A 15,971-nucleotide genomic window follows, 5' to 3' on the forward strand; every position below is an offset into this window, starting at 1 on the left:
AACAAAGGAAACACTCATAGAGACTCTCGGTATCACTTAGTCGATGATTAGAAATTTCCCATTGATCCTATTTAAATGGTTTCTAGGTTTTAAACCTCGCATAGACAAGACATCCAAAGTCCCTGTCCGGGTTGAGCTCACTAACCTACTGAGAAATCTCTTCCCCTTTGTTAGAAATATGGTAGCTCCATTAGCAAGATTGTTAGGCTAAAGACCATAGCATCTTGTTAACCATTCCATGTGCAGCCTTTGATTCTATCTGGTTCAACATCTTCCATGACTGCATAGAGGGGGATCAAATAGCCCAAGCCTATAGACTATAGCCAAGAAATGTCTGACATATTAAAAAGATCTATGGGACTATGATAGGGAGCAATGGAAGAATCTAGAATAGCTAAGAGTAATAATTAATCTTGGGCAAGAAGACTTTATACTGATCAAACAAATAATTAACTGCTAGGCACCCTATGTTAGCCAAACAATCTAGTTGAATATGAGCTTTAATGTAAGAGGTCTATGTTGGCAAGAGGAAAAACCTCGACTTCCCCTACCCAACATCAAATACCAACATATTACTTTTTTCAACAAACTCAATAAGAGATGGAAACTACCACCCCAATGGAAGTATAGATTTAAGATGATATGAAATAGTGTAATATAGCCAAAAATCTCATGTTTAATGTGGCTAAATGTGCACCAAGTAGTGTGGACAAACAATAGGGCAAACAAATTAGGTATTGGTTTTGGTATATGTCAAAGATGTCACGAAGGTATGGAAACTATCCCTCATTTATTTCTTAAGTTGCTATGAAGCCAATACTAATATAGCTTCTTTTCACCCCTCTATATCACATGGAAAGAACTGCTAATGGAAAAAATCTATGGATTGCCCCTGGTAATTAAAAATTTGTTGAGGCCTCTTTTTGTGGTGCATTTGTTTATCAAGGAATAAGTAAATATTTGAAAAGAGTATGCAAGTTCCAATTCACACATTCATTTTTGAAGTTCGTCTGCAGGTTACACAAGTCAAGCCATAGTTGGAGAAGGAACATAACAAATGTCTTGACACCAAAGCAGATCAGCCCCATTAGGATTTGCAGATGCAAATCAAGTGATTGTACCAAATTGCAGATTGGAGACTCATAGATTGGAGATCGAAAGGAGAGAAGCTCTAATGGCAGACTTGGCCACCACTTCATCCTCTGACGAAGTAATGGATACCCTTCTTGGGAGAGATAGAATTGTAGATTTGTTCAAATCAAATGAATCATAGAACAAGCCTACCAATAATGACTACAATTGTAAAACATTGTACATAACTTTGGACTTACTAGAAACATAGCCAGTGTGACCATATTTGAGAGGTCAATTTTGGTTCAAGTCATGGTTTTTGTTCAAATCAAGTTAGTAATATTAGTAGAGATTAGCAAGACATGCTAGCTAGTAAAGTTAAGTCCAATGTTAGACTTCCTAGTTAAAAAGACATCAATGTAACAACTTTCTTTTTGCTATTGTAATATAAATTAACATTCACATGAAAAAAATAGACACAAAAAGATAGAGTTGAATTAATAAATATCTAGCATTGCATATAAATATGGCAACTCCACATGGGCATTACATATAACTATGGAAATTATAGTAAATTTGTATCTATTTCCCCTTGAAGTTCAAAGTTACGATAGAGAATCCACTTTAACCCTTTAGAGTAAAAATATTAGATATTTATCAAACACATATTATATGCTTTAAATTATTTTTTATTTTGGATGGGCGTTCCTTGTTATTGCCCATTCATAAACATTTTTCAAAAAACTTTATAGTTCCATATAGATTGAAAGTTTTATAGGTTGACAACTCGATGAAAAATTCCATGTTATTCTGCCATCCTCAAAACTAGTTGGAGACCCTTGGTCCAGCTTTGCATCTTGATTTTAATCTTGTTGTACAACTAATCAAATCTCTACTTGAGCTTGAGTCCTGAACCCAATCGAATAGTCGAGGTGTCTCACTAGTGCCTTGGGATGTACTGTCTTAAAGCTGATCTCTATGAGCTAGTCCATGGGAGGGTCCGAAGAGAGCATGATTGAAGTCTATGTTCACATAGTCCTCCTGTTTTGCAATACATGGACATGCAAGAGACTTCATGGTTGATGTGTCCTCCCTCTTGACATTGGAACAAAGATGTTGGATGCTCCATGAGCTCAAAAATACAATGTTGGAACCCTCTTATTCATTGGAGAGGTTCAATTCAAAAAGCATGATGGCTATCTCTTGCCTCTATGCATATTATCAAGCACAATAATAGTACATGTTAAACCCCATTGTCCAAGTGAGTGCCCTTCCATTCTCAACCCTCTACAACCTCCACATGCATGAGAGGAAGCATGGATATGGAAAGAGAGAGTGTGAAGATCATAAGATGAAGAGTTTCACTCAATTAGTTTCTCTCTCTCTCTCTCTCTCTCTCTCTCTCTCTCTCTCTCTCTCTCTCTCTCTCTCTCTCTCTCTCTCTCTCTCTCTCTCTCTCTCTCTCTCTCTCTCTCTCTCTCTCTCTCTCTCTCTCTCTCTCTCTCTCTCTCTCTCTCTCTCTCTCTCTCTCTCTCTCTCTCAATGGAAGTGAGAAAGTGAGAACATCAAGTTTGCACAAACTTGAATAGCCTCTTCTATTCTTTCTCATCCTTTCGGTATAAAAGGATTAGGGTTAGGATTTTCCCATCCCCCTTGGGTAGCTTACCCCTTTTCTGACCTTTTCTAGCTGGTGTTTTCATACAAGTAAGCTCTAGTCTTATCAAAAGAATAAACTTGACATAGAATAGTATCTTCCAAATATAATTTACATGGAAAGGAGTCTAGCTCTTATAGAATAATGGCACCAAGTATTATAAAAAATAATTGATGTATTACATTTTTAATCAAATTTTATATGGTCTAATTTTCTTTTCTTACCTAATCTTCTTGTATTTCTTCTTGTTGTCTTTCTATTAATAGCAATAGAGTCCTAAGAGCCAATCCCAAGGGGAATCAACATCTACTAGGATGACTACATCTTCTCAAATAGAAGGCCCATACACACAAATACACTCCTCATAGGCCATGTACAATACTTGGATTAGAACTAAAAGCCCTATTATGTATGCAATGATATTATATCTAGGTTGTAGATATCTTTGGCACCATAAGCAAGACTTGTCCTTAGAATAATCTCCCCATGGACCGTTGCCTCATCCTACATGTGCTAGCAAAAGTATTCCAAAAAAGGAAACATAGTAGAAAAGCCATGTGTTGCTACTTTCTCTATAGAAAAATAGTAGGAAGATCGAGCAAGCTAATTCTACAACCCAAGTCCTTAAAAGTGTTCCACTAGCTTTAAAAAAATACCTCCACAATGGTTACATCCAATGAGAACTCTACGTCTAATAAGACCAAATAACACCAACCCTACTCCCATCACAACCACTCTTAATCTCTTATGAGAAATATATTTGATGATTTATTTCATATGAATTTTTATTTGATGATTCATTGCATAATTGTAACTTATTGCACATGTGAACACATGGCACCAGTCACATTCTACAAGGTGGACATAAAATAAAGTAGTGTAATTTGTACTAGAGATTGTTAGGTTATTTATTATTGAGCACTATAGCTAGTTAGGATTTATTATATTTCTTATAAGTATTCCATAGTGCACAATTATTTTGTTGAAAAGTGTAATATTTCTGCTAAAGATATATTACGAAGCCATGAGAATTCCTGGGCAAAAGACAAAGCCGGCATTGGGTCACGGACGGTGCGAATTTAAAACACGATGTATCATAATCTCCATTTGTAGAACCGAAACTATGGTTTATTGTAACTGCATATTTCCGTGTGGACCTCCTCTTGGGAGGAGGTCAAGGGGAAATTGAGAGAATTTATGTAAAAATTTTACTTTTAATCTTTTTATTCCTTCCCAGCCGAAGGTTGTGCTGGAGGAGGGAGAACAAAGCACGGGCACGTAAGCTTGTGAAGGAGGTCATGGATGAGCAAATGTGGTCAATTCAGCATCATGTTGGATGCCAAGGAGGAAGGTGAATGCCATGCACATGGTACGTGGAGGGAGGGAGGTACCTCTCCCTCCCCCTATAAAACCCTTCGCCATGAGAGCTGGGGGAGGGAGCCATGAGCCGTGACGCCAGTAGGATTAAACGAGAGAGGGGATTCTGAAGACTATGCCAGAACTGCCATTAAAGGAGATAGGGAGGAGGGTGTGAGATTTGGACGTGGCCATGTGAGAGCGGGACAGCTGGGGGGAAGCGTAACACCACCGCGCCATGAGGGAGGAGCACCGTCGAGTCGCATCATGGCCACCATTTGGCCCTGGACGCCAGCAAGCCACCGTCAAAATCATCCTCTCTCTCCTCCACGTGGGATAAATTCACTTACAGAAGCTTCTAAGAAGCTTCTTGGAAGCTTCTAAGGGGAGGGATCTAAGCCCCCCTTTCTATACCTTTTATTAACCTTTCCCCCTCCTGGTTTAAATCCTTTTTAAGGGCCTTCTTAGCCCCTTTTTCCCTGGTTCAAATCCACCTTAGACCCCCCCCTCCCCTCGGTGTTTAACCAATAAACCCCTTTCACCCTTCATCTTTTCCCCCTCGGGTTTTAAAACCCCTAAGGCCTTTTCACCCCGTGTCCAAAAATCCCTTCAAGATCCCCCTTCCTATACCTTTCACTCCCGTGTCCAAAGATCTCCCAAGGCCCCCTTCATATGCTTTTGGAACCACACACACACACACACCTTTTTTCCCGTGTATATACCCCTATAGGGCTTTTTTTTAAAGGCTTTGTAGACCTTTCCCTCCCAAAGAAACTAAGACCTTAAAGGTCTTATTACCCCTCCTCGTGGATAAACCCTTAGCTGCTCCTTGCCTTTCCAAAATACCCTTGGGACTTGATTTTTCCCCTACTCAAAAAGAGAAGAAGAGTATTGACCTGCAAGGGAGCGACGGTGGAATTCCGAAAAGGAGTGTAAAGCTGCTTCCACCTTTGAAGGACTACAACTGCGATGCCGCCTAAGAAAGTCGAAGGAGTAGCTGCGGGAGGGTCATCTCCCGGTATCCATGTGGATATCTCACCCCAAACCCAAGTTTTTCCTTCTTAATTTTATATCGGTTTTAATTCAATCGTGCAAGATAATTTGTTAGGGATAAGATATATTTTTTCCTAGTTATTTACGACAAAGGAATTTAGTTTAATTAAATATGCAACATAAATAAAGTAAAAACATAGTTTTCCTTCAAAAAGCATTATGCATTGAAACGAATTATGAGCAAGATTATTTACCCACTAAAGTAGTATACTTCGGTTAAGTCTAGAAGGTATAAAACTGCATCTTGCACTATTAAACCCTATTCTTTTTACAACGAATCATCATGGAAGGTGCGAATCATGAAAGGTTTCTTACGATGCTTAAACTCTAGGAAGTTATCATTGCTAACTGCATAACTTAGCAAGGGAAAGATTGCTTATTTGGCATGAGTTTTGTTCGCAAGGAAAAAGGAAGATTAATTGAATTTACCTAGCCTCAAATCAATAAATTTTAGGATTGAAAAATCAATTGACACATAGATAACAAATCGTGCGGAGGTGATCTCGATATTACCTTCTAAAAGTTAACCAAATTAATATAAACTTAGAAATACCTATGTTGCGAAATATTCATTGGGAATGAATTAAAATCCAAGAAATGTTTATACTTTAAATACTTGCCCACATTCCCTGATTGTAGGGTAAGTAAATTGTAAACGTAAAAGAATTAGGGTTTGTCCCTGAGTTTCTTAAAGAAAATAATAAAGCTAGGAAACCCTAGGTCTGACAAACGTCAGCTTAAAGAAACTGAAACGGATTGTTTCATAACTCCTTTATCACATAGTACGATGCAGGACTTGCGCGGCAAGTACGAAGTCATATGGTCTTGTGATTGATTCACAAGAAGAAAGGCTAAATTCTCGCAACAAAGATGGCGGATCCTTACGCAAGTTATCTTGCAAGAGGATGTGTACTTTAATATCCTTCTAAGTAAGGAAGGTTAAACTCGGAAACTTAAGTATCCAATGAACTTTAGGGTTTGACCAATTTGGGTTAATAGGGTATGCCCTAACCCAAAATATAAGGGATCTTGCCAAGTTGCAAGACACCCCGGATCGAGTGCTGGATGCATTCGAAAGGAAAGATTCCTTCCTTAGCAGTTTGCCAGCAACAAAATCAATCAATGGAAATGTTTGTGCTTGCTAGAGATTTTAGAGCACTGTTTGATTTATGAATTACAAATTAAATGAATATCTATACTTCAGGTTGAAGGCTTGAAGGAAGAGGCAGCTTCAGTTACCCCCGACTGCCTGCTTGACCATAACCAAGGGGGTTGTTGTCCGCGCCGGGGATTGTGGACCGAACCCACCGTGAGAGATCTCTCCGTTGGGCACTACTTGGAGCAGGAGGACGCTTGGGTGCCAGGGGGGCTCTGGCCATAAATCCCTCGCCTTCGGGTCCTGCACAAGAGACTAACGTGACTCGGGATTGGATCTCGAGGCCCGCATACTAGTCTACGGGTGGAAACTTGGAATAGTGATCCCTGTGGATTGTTGGATAGCCTTCGGGCGGATTGTGGACAAGCCTACGAGCGGAACTCCTTGTATTTCGAAGATAAATATGATGACATGTTAATAAAGAACTTTTCTGATATTGTTTTTCTATGTCACGTGATAAGATTACGTGAAGGAACCAGTGCTTAAAGGTTTAATTAAAGAAGCTGGTTGTTATATGTCCAACTAATGTGTTAGCTAATTACATAATTAAAACAACCTGAGGAAAGTGCGGAGGATGGGCCATGGGTCTGTCCTATAGATGGGTGGTCCCGGTTGGCCAAGAACTTTTCTCAAATCACGAGGAACAGCAGGATGGTCGTCTAAAGACACGAATAACAAAAGCGTTGACCTAGAGTTATGTCTTACCCGATTTACGCTGTTTTAGGGGAACAGAATGGGACTATGCTTTATGACAGAGGCGTTGAGCTTTGTATCCCTCTCGTTTCCCATTCTCCTTGAACCAAGTGCATCGTGAATCCGCTTCGGACTTGGCATTTTTGCGTAAAGTAGTTCGCTTGGGTTCGACGCTAGTTGCTGTTAGGAAATGACCAATCAGGAAAACCCTAATTCAGGTCGATCTTAAGTGGGAATGGCCAGAATACTTCTGCTACGTGGCAGACGCAGAAAGCCCTAGATCGCAAATCCCATAACATTCCATGGGAGTGCCGGGCGGAGCTTTCTAGACATCCTTTCCGATGGATTGCTAAGATGTGTCCTGGAAGATACTAGTGGACACGTTACAATTGGTATCAGAGCCGACCAACAACAGAATTGTTTTTATAAAATCTCAATGAAATGAAGTAAAGCCATTGTTGCTATCCAAACATTTCCTTTCCTTCAATGCTGTCTTGCAGAATTACGAAGCATGAAACAAGTTTTTGGTATTTTGAGTCATGTTTATGACTGCAATGCATTCTCTACTTTATAGACAAAGGATTGGGATGATGAACATCCTGGAGCAGATCTATAATCCATCACCTTTGTACATGGAACGAAGATGGATAGGTGCTTCAGGAATCTACTATATAGCTGCCCACCGGTTTGCTTATCTACAGACCAACCTAAAGAAGATCAAGTGGTTGGAAGACCTGAAAGTCGTGAAGCTGTTCGTTTTCATGGAAGCTCACGTAAATTCAACTTTACATATTCGAGGTTGGAGGGTTGAGATGAACTCATATGTATATGAGGAAGTAACCCGTGTAATCCCCGCCGACACGATTAAAGTGTTGGTCTGCCATGAAAAGTATGGATTCCAACGGAAAGGATATCCTGAACTTCCAATGACTTATCACCTAAGGTATCCCAAACAATGAGCAATCTAGAATGAGTGAGAAAAATGATGAGGGATATCACTTTTTTTTCTATAAAGATAGTTCAATACACAATGTGATGAAATTTTAAGTCAAGTGTAGTGAAGAACTCTCTCCATGTCAATATTCACCTTGTGATTATGCAATGAGGAAGGACAAGTTAGCACATATAGTTCCATGAATAATATCCATGGGAGATTAGAGATACAAAAGTACAATTGAGAAACACTTGAAGAAGTGAAATTTACAAAAATATATCCAAAGTTCTTTCTTTCCCACTCCAAACCCAAGGGCATACACAATACAAAATAATGTCATTGTCTTTTATGCTCTCATCATCTAGAAAAAAGTATCTTCTATGACAATGTTCCTTCGTTCTCTTGTTCTAAGGTAGATATTGGATCATATTCCTTGATATAGTCTCCGAATATGGTACCAAAACACTAGGGAAAGACACACAACAAGGGTGTCCACACCACATTGTCTCACAATACCAAAATAAATAGTCAAAGAACAAGCTAAAATATATAACTCAAAAGCAATATTACTTGTGCTCAAAACCAAACAAAACATCCAAAGAGTGTTTCATTTTCTATCTAACAATGCTTGAATGATACCAAATAGGAACTAGCATTTATGATTTGAATTTCTTTGAGTTGTGCTTCATTGGAAGGTAGCATCCTTGCAAAACCTATTATACTAGTGATTGAATCCATGTAGAGGGATTTCCATCTCTACGGGAGATGAGATCCTCTAAGGGGGATACTAAGTGTGTTGTCTTGTTTTTTCTCCTTAACCATATTTTTGAGACCTTCCATATCAAGAGTCCTAAACTTCATAACATCCATTAATATATCCACTCGGTCCATTTATATCCAAACATTGAGCTAAAACATGAGCGGGGAGGAATTGGCCAATATCAATCGGTGGTTAAGCCCACTAGTAGTAAGGATGAGTTCAAGACGAAAAGACAATACCTAAGATTTGGTGATTTCAAGCACCTAGACTTTCCACATACACTAACCCTATTCTTAGAATTTATGCACTTGAACCTTCTTAAGAGTACTCATGTTGAAATCTTAATACTAACATATATCTAAGCTTTGGTGATTTCAAGCACCTAGACTTTCCACATACACGAATATTATTCTTACAATTTATGGACTTGATCCTTCTTAAAAGCACACATGCTCAAATTGTAATACTAACATATACTTAATAGAGTGATGCTTGCATGCTTGGGTGGAACAAATGGCTTCTCCATAACATCATGAGTTAGAGCGAGTACTAGAGACCTTCCTAGTCTCAAGAGCATAATACTATTCACAATCACAAAATGGAAGCATAATATCTTCTACATTCAAGTTTTGATACAAGAGCAAAATACTATTCATAGTATAATGGGAGCATAATATCTTCTACATTCAAATCATTATGCAAGCTTGCGGTCAAATTCAACAGTATGGCACCATGAAACAACCTACAATGAGACAATCCATCTCTATGGACTATGTGGATGGGAATGATACTAGCGCATCTACTTGTATATGGTTCAAATGGTGGATGGGAAGTGTACCACCATGAAAACAATAGTCCGACACCATCTACCATGATACTTGCAAAAGTCTTTCAAAATTCCAACAACCCTATCTATCATGATAGCAATAATTAAACAATCCCTTGACAAGCACACTAGTTTTGCTTCATCTAGAATACGTTTGCATCATCCATCCTACAAAACTTACTATAACCCTATGAATTAGGTTTTTCCACATAGACATTTTTAAGAAATCCATAAATAGCCATACATGAACAAACCAATCAACATTACTTGATATCTTGGCCCCTAATGTATAATCTGAGCTTCACAATAGTATCTACACTCCAAACTATAGGCTATTTTGACTAAAACAATTACCTATTTTTCCATGCATCATTCAATCAATGCCACCATCTTGGCGATCTCTGAAGGAAAGGGTACAAGGCACATAGCAGACCAGAAGGAGTAGTGCACATAGAGCTAGTTGACATCTAATGTTGTGCCACACAACAACATCACTAGAAATAGCCCATATGAGTATATGCCTCATGTCTCTCTTTTGGAGGTTTAATGTCCCTTTATCCTTGAAACTTCTTGTCCTTCCTAAATTAGGACCATATTTATATTCACACTTAGGCCTCTTAATAAAAGTGACTTGTTACAAGCCTTGACTTATTCTTTGATGTATTCTTGCCAGGGAGATAGGTCTTAGCAAAAGTCACTGCTTGGGTTCCTAGTCCACTCATTTCCTTTATCCTTTGAAACTCTTTCTAAAAGCTTTTATAAAACCAAAACCACTTGTGTTCATCTTAACCTTTGTGATGAAAAGCTTATTTACCTGGAATAGTGTAAACTCCCAAAAATAGCATGCATTGGCACAGGCTAATTCATGTATAGTGAAGATTCAACATGTGTGAGGTAGCAATCCTCTTTCATAAACCCACAGATTCAACATGCTTAAACAACAATACCAATGGTATTGGAGGATATGAGAAGACATGAGAATAGTGAGACATTGGGCTTGCATCCAAATGCCCCATGAACATAGTTTGATACATTATGACACTTCAAACAAAGAGAGTTGCATTGTCTTGTTGTGCAATGACTTAATCCACATCATTTCTAGGACACATCCTAACATAACAAATGATGGTAAGGCCTCTCTCATTTGAGTCATGAAAGTTTTGAGATAGCTTAATACATGGATAACAGACACACCAATTTTTAATTACAAAGAAAACAATTGAAATGCATGCTCAAATGACAGATCATAGAGCTTATCCATCTAGCATGATAGACATGTTGAGATAGATGTTACACATGGTAAACATGAGTATGCTATAAATATTGCCATTAAGAAATCCTTCTTCCTCATGCAATCTATATATAGCACAAGTTAAAGAGAAAATACAACTCCTAATGGACTTTTCTCTAAACTAGACTTCATATTTGATAGCTCTTCCACAAGCATGCAACTCTACTCCTAACTAGATTGAAGTTGCTTAAGTGATTGATAGTGGTCAATCAAATTTTTACATACTAGAGCAAATGAAAATGTGTTTAACATAGTAAACCTCTTTCAAGCTAACATTGAACAAGTGGCCATGATATTGAAAGCCGTGTAATATGGTGGTAGATAGAATGAACAAGTAAAAGTTTTCATGGTCACCCCAAGATTTCCTTGCATGTAAAAATACTACGTTCGGTCAATTGGTTGTGCCTCTTGAAGGATCCAAAAAATATTATCTATGATGTATTAGTTCATGCACCTCCCATCAAGGCTAAGGCACTACACAAAATAGCATGCTTTTTTTGCTAGAATTATCCTTTCATAAACAACACCTATCTCGAAGGTTCCCTCGGCTCATGGTAATAATGAGAGGTCTAGTGGGTGGTATGGTGTATTGTGAGGTTGGAGAGGGTGCACGACATGTGATCTCTCAACTTTTTGGAAATCTTGAAATATCAGTCAAAACAAATCCCCATCATTTGGCAGATGCCAACACCCTGTGAAATAGCCCGTGCTGATGCAGGCTGTTTTGGAGGCATGATACTATAGATCATAGACTTGAGTGGAATCATATCATTATTTTTCTCATATGCTTTCTCTACAACTGCTTATTCTTTGGTTATGCTCATGGAATGGGAATCCCCATTCCACCTTGCTATTGAGAATACACTCTTCAAGCACTTTCTTATATCCATCACAGTGTCAATATCAAACTATAGCTTGTAATCTAGCTTTTTACTCATTTTCTTCCCATCATATCTCCCATCCTGTTTCTTTTCTTTAGACACATCCTCCATTACAAGATCAAGCATAGGCTAAAACTAAAGCATTAGGTTGCTTGTGATTTCTACATGTGACTATTTTTGCACTCCCTATAGTTTCTTCATCCCTCTTTCTCTTATCCTCCACAATTACATCTGTGTTTTGCAACTTAGCCAAATAAGCATATATTGTGAAGGAATCAAGTGGCAGCTCCCATCCTGTCATGTTAGAATACTTGTACTTACATCAATTGAGTCACTCATTAATACTTTTCCCTTCTTGGATCTATGCATCATATGAGACCATATTTGAGCTTTTTAACCAACAATAACATTTCCAAGGACATTCTCTATTTGCAATCCAAGCTTGCTAGCATGCATTGTTGTGCATGCATTTTTTGGTAGCTAATTCATTTAACATTTTTTACATTCCTCCTTTCCCAAAGTTCAAAGTAAGAGGAAGACCTATTTCTTTCACATGAATTTTTCGATCCTTAAAAAAGATTAAATCCCTCTCTAATGCATCGCCATACATTCACTATCATGATGTCGTGGTACTACGCATCCACGCGTGAGGAATCGGGAAGGATGAAACCTTGTTAGGATTCCGCTATGACTTAGAAAACATCATTAGATTCTTGTTTTGTTGTTTACATATTCGCATGTCCATGTGACCTATCATTTAGCTATTCTTTTTTGCTCAATTTGTTTGAAACCTATCCCAAGTTGTTGTAACCCAGGGTAGTACTTGTGACATTATATTTCGGTGTGCTTGTGTGAATTCCTTTGCATGATTGTTTGTCTTTATGTTTTTGTACATGTATGCGTTTGCAAAAGATAAAAAAGACACCAAATAATTTCTCAACATGTGTGTGACAATGTGTCTATAATGAGATTGAGACTTTCAGAAAAAAGAACCCAAGATCATGCTATGGGACCAAGGTCTTTTCCATGTGCTTTTGCTCAAGATAGTGTGAGCAAGCATAAAGCCAAATTGGTTTAAGTAATTCAAGAGTGAAAACCATAAAATTGTCAAGTGGGTTAAGTTGGAAGATTAAACTAATCATTGCCATGGGTTAAGAGGAAAAATAACTAGCTTTTTCAAAGCTAATCATAGTAGTACAATGCTACAATCCCTCGTGAAAGTTGTGTCACCTCTCACCATGTTTTATTAGATTCAACTTAGCAACAACACTTGTGACTCCTTGATGAGAATATTGGTCAGAACAAAGAAAAATTATTTCTACATTAAGCATAATGTAAGCTTTTTCTTGAAGAGAAGGAGTAATAGTTCATGTAATCCTGTATGCATAAGCAAATCTAATTATAGGAAGGACCAGAAAAACTTGAGACAAATTTGGCAAGTTTTTTTGCTGAGACTTAATAAAACTAATCTTACCAATCGGTTCACTAAGTAAAGTGTGTTGAGAGCCCCTTTGTATGGAGCAGTTGGTGGGCTAAGAATATGTAGGTTTGCTCAATCCCATAAGCATAGTAGTGGAGAGTGCTATTTATCCTCAAGGTATAAAGCATTGTACTTGCCTAACATTTGAATGCAATGTCATAGTACTTTTGTCCTTTCACTCAAGTGTTTGTGTCATTGTCTACATACACAAGATTTTCTTTATGAGTCCAAGTCTCAATCAAAGAACCTAATTCACTTGTGTAATAAACAATTATCAACTCTATGTCTTCATGAGTCTTGTTTACATCTATATTCCATCATAGCCATGTTCTAGATCCATGCATTCTAACATGGTATTAGAGTTTTGGATGTTTGGATTGTAGACTACAGGGAAGGGTAAGATATCTCAATCAAGATTGTGTAATTATTATATTGCAGATATGTTAGGATTCTCTAGTTCATACCTACTTAGTCTATGCTTATCTAGCAAAGACTCATAATACTAAAGTGATTGTGGAAGAAAAGTAGACAAGAAACAATGCTTCTCTAGGTTCTTCAAAGAGAGTGGCTAAAGGGTTTGAGCAATCTTCTCCTCCTACAAGATTAGGTCCTAAGAAATATATGGAGGATGTGTAGAAGAAAGGGATAAGTTAGGAGGCTAAACCTAAGAAACAATCGAGTTACAAGCTTCTTTTGGGCATTGACTCTACAATTGATTTGAAAAGAGTTTTGGTGGAAAGGATTTTGAATATAAGGTGGATTTTACTCTCAATGAGATCTTGGGTATCACCAAGAGAGAATTATATAAAGAGATAATTGCTATCATGAAGAGGAAGAGACAAATGATTGAGAATATAGAAGGGCTTGTCATGTAGGGTATAAAGGTTGAGGAGATAGATGGGAATAGTGATTGTTGAGAAATAGAAAAATGATGTATTCTCCAAGAAGAGATGTCCTGAATCCCATATGCACAGTGAGGAGAGTGAAACAACCCAACTACTATAAAGCATTGTACTTTCACAATGATAAATGTAATATCATGATGCTTTCCTCTTTCAGTTAGTGTCATTGTCATTGTCAGTCCAATACACAAGATTGTATTTATGATTCCAAGCTTCCATCTTGGAACCTAATTTACTTGTGTAACAGTTGTCTACTCATTGTCCATGTCAACTTGAATTTGGTCTTCATCTTCCAACCTCCATAGCTCCTACCATGCTCTAGATTCAACATTCTCTCATGGTATCAGAGTTGAGCTGAGCATGGTTAGCTTCTCACTCTACTTCTCTAGCTCCCTTTCATTTCTGCCTGGCTTGGTATCAACTCAAGTCTTCATTTCCTACTCCAACTTCACCTTCACCTTCATCGGAGCTTTCATGGCTACCATAGCCAACAACATCCCGTCTACTTGGAGGCCTTGGATCTAACCAAAAAAGAGGAGATAGATCATGCCTTGAATTGAGAAAATCTTCTCCTATTTAGGGCACTTTAGGACAACACATCAAACCATGACATCGGCCTCTTCGCTCCTCGACATTACACATTTCCCAGGTCACGGATTCGTCTCTTGCCCTATGCAATTTACCATGTGAGTACAAGGCTTTGGCAGCTCACTATGTAAGCCTAATCCCCATGTAATATCTCTTGCAATGGTCAACTCCTTGAGCTACACACAAGCTAAAAAGATAGTCGCCTGTCAAAACCCTAAAATAAGAAGCCATAGCCATTGACCTTCAAGGTCATAAATACTTCATTTTCCACTTCATTCCAACACACTGAATCCTCAAACACTCAAGTCTGATTAGTTTCCAGCAAGATAAGTTCTCAAGAAGAATATTTCAAACATTAAGCATCAAGTATTAAGCTCAACATCGAGTCTTCAAGGCACAATCAAGGCTTAATATCTCATGATACTCCATTAGTGCTTCTTAGCACTTGGATCATAAGCTCACTCAAGAACAACTAATATTTTATCCCATCTCAGCTACTTATTGTAAGGCCCTAATTGACCAAATCTCTTGTAAGTATTGATCCCCTTGTAAAAGGATAGACACTACCCAAGTATGCTTGTGGTAAGACCTCCTTAAAAATGAGTGAACTTGAGCTAATAGCTAAATTCAATGGTGAAGGCTTTCATGCCTAGAAGGAAAAGACCATGTACCACCTCATGAGGAAAGACCTCTGGGATCCTTGCAGTAGCCCCACCAAAAACCAATGAATAGAAGAAGATGAATAACAAGGCACTAGCATCATTGCATGGGGACTAAGTGATGATGTGCTACAAATTTATATCTCTAGCATCAAAGATGCTAGAATTGCTTGGGAGGAAATTGATAGGATTTTTAGTACCCAAGCAAAGATTTCAAATGTAAAATTACTCATGCAGATTTATAAACTGGATATAGACGATAGTGCTTCCATGACCATACACATTAACAAGTTTAAGAGCCTAAAAACCTAGCTTGCAACTGTTAAAAAGAATATTGATGAAGATGAATCAATAGCCATACTACTTGCAAGTGTAATGAGGATCCATATGAGAATCTTGTGTCCATCCTAAGTATGTTTCAAGTTTGTCACTTAAAGATATTGAGCACTCACTAGTTGATAGAGAAAGCAAGGATGCAAAGGAGCACACCACCAACAACAGTCTCTTGTACACCAAGGGCACTTATGGAGATAAAGGTCCTAGTCGAGGACTAAACACCACCAACAACAAGGATCAAATTATATGTCATTACTATGGCAAGATTGGAAATATAGGCAGTGAATGTTTCCACAAGAAAATAGCACAACACATGCAGAATGATCACCAC

Source organism: Lygodium microphyllum, chromosome 9 (assembly GCF_053477565.2).
Source record: "Lygodium microphyllum isolate KBCC chromosome 9, Lygodium_microphyllum_v1.1.10, whole genome shotgun sequence".
In the NCBI taxonomy this organism is placed as follows: domain Eukaryota; kingdom Viridiplantae; phylum Streptophyta; class Polypodiopsida; order Schizaeales; family Lygodiaceae; genus Lygodium; species Lygodium microphyllum.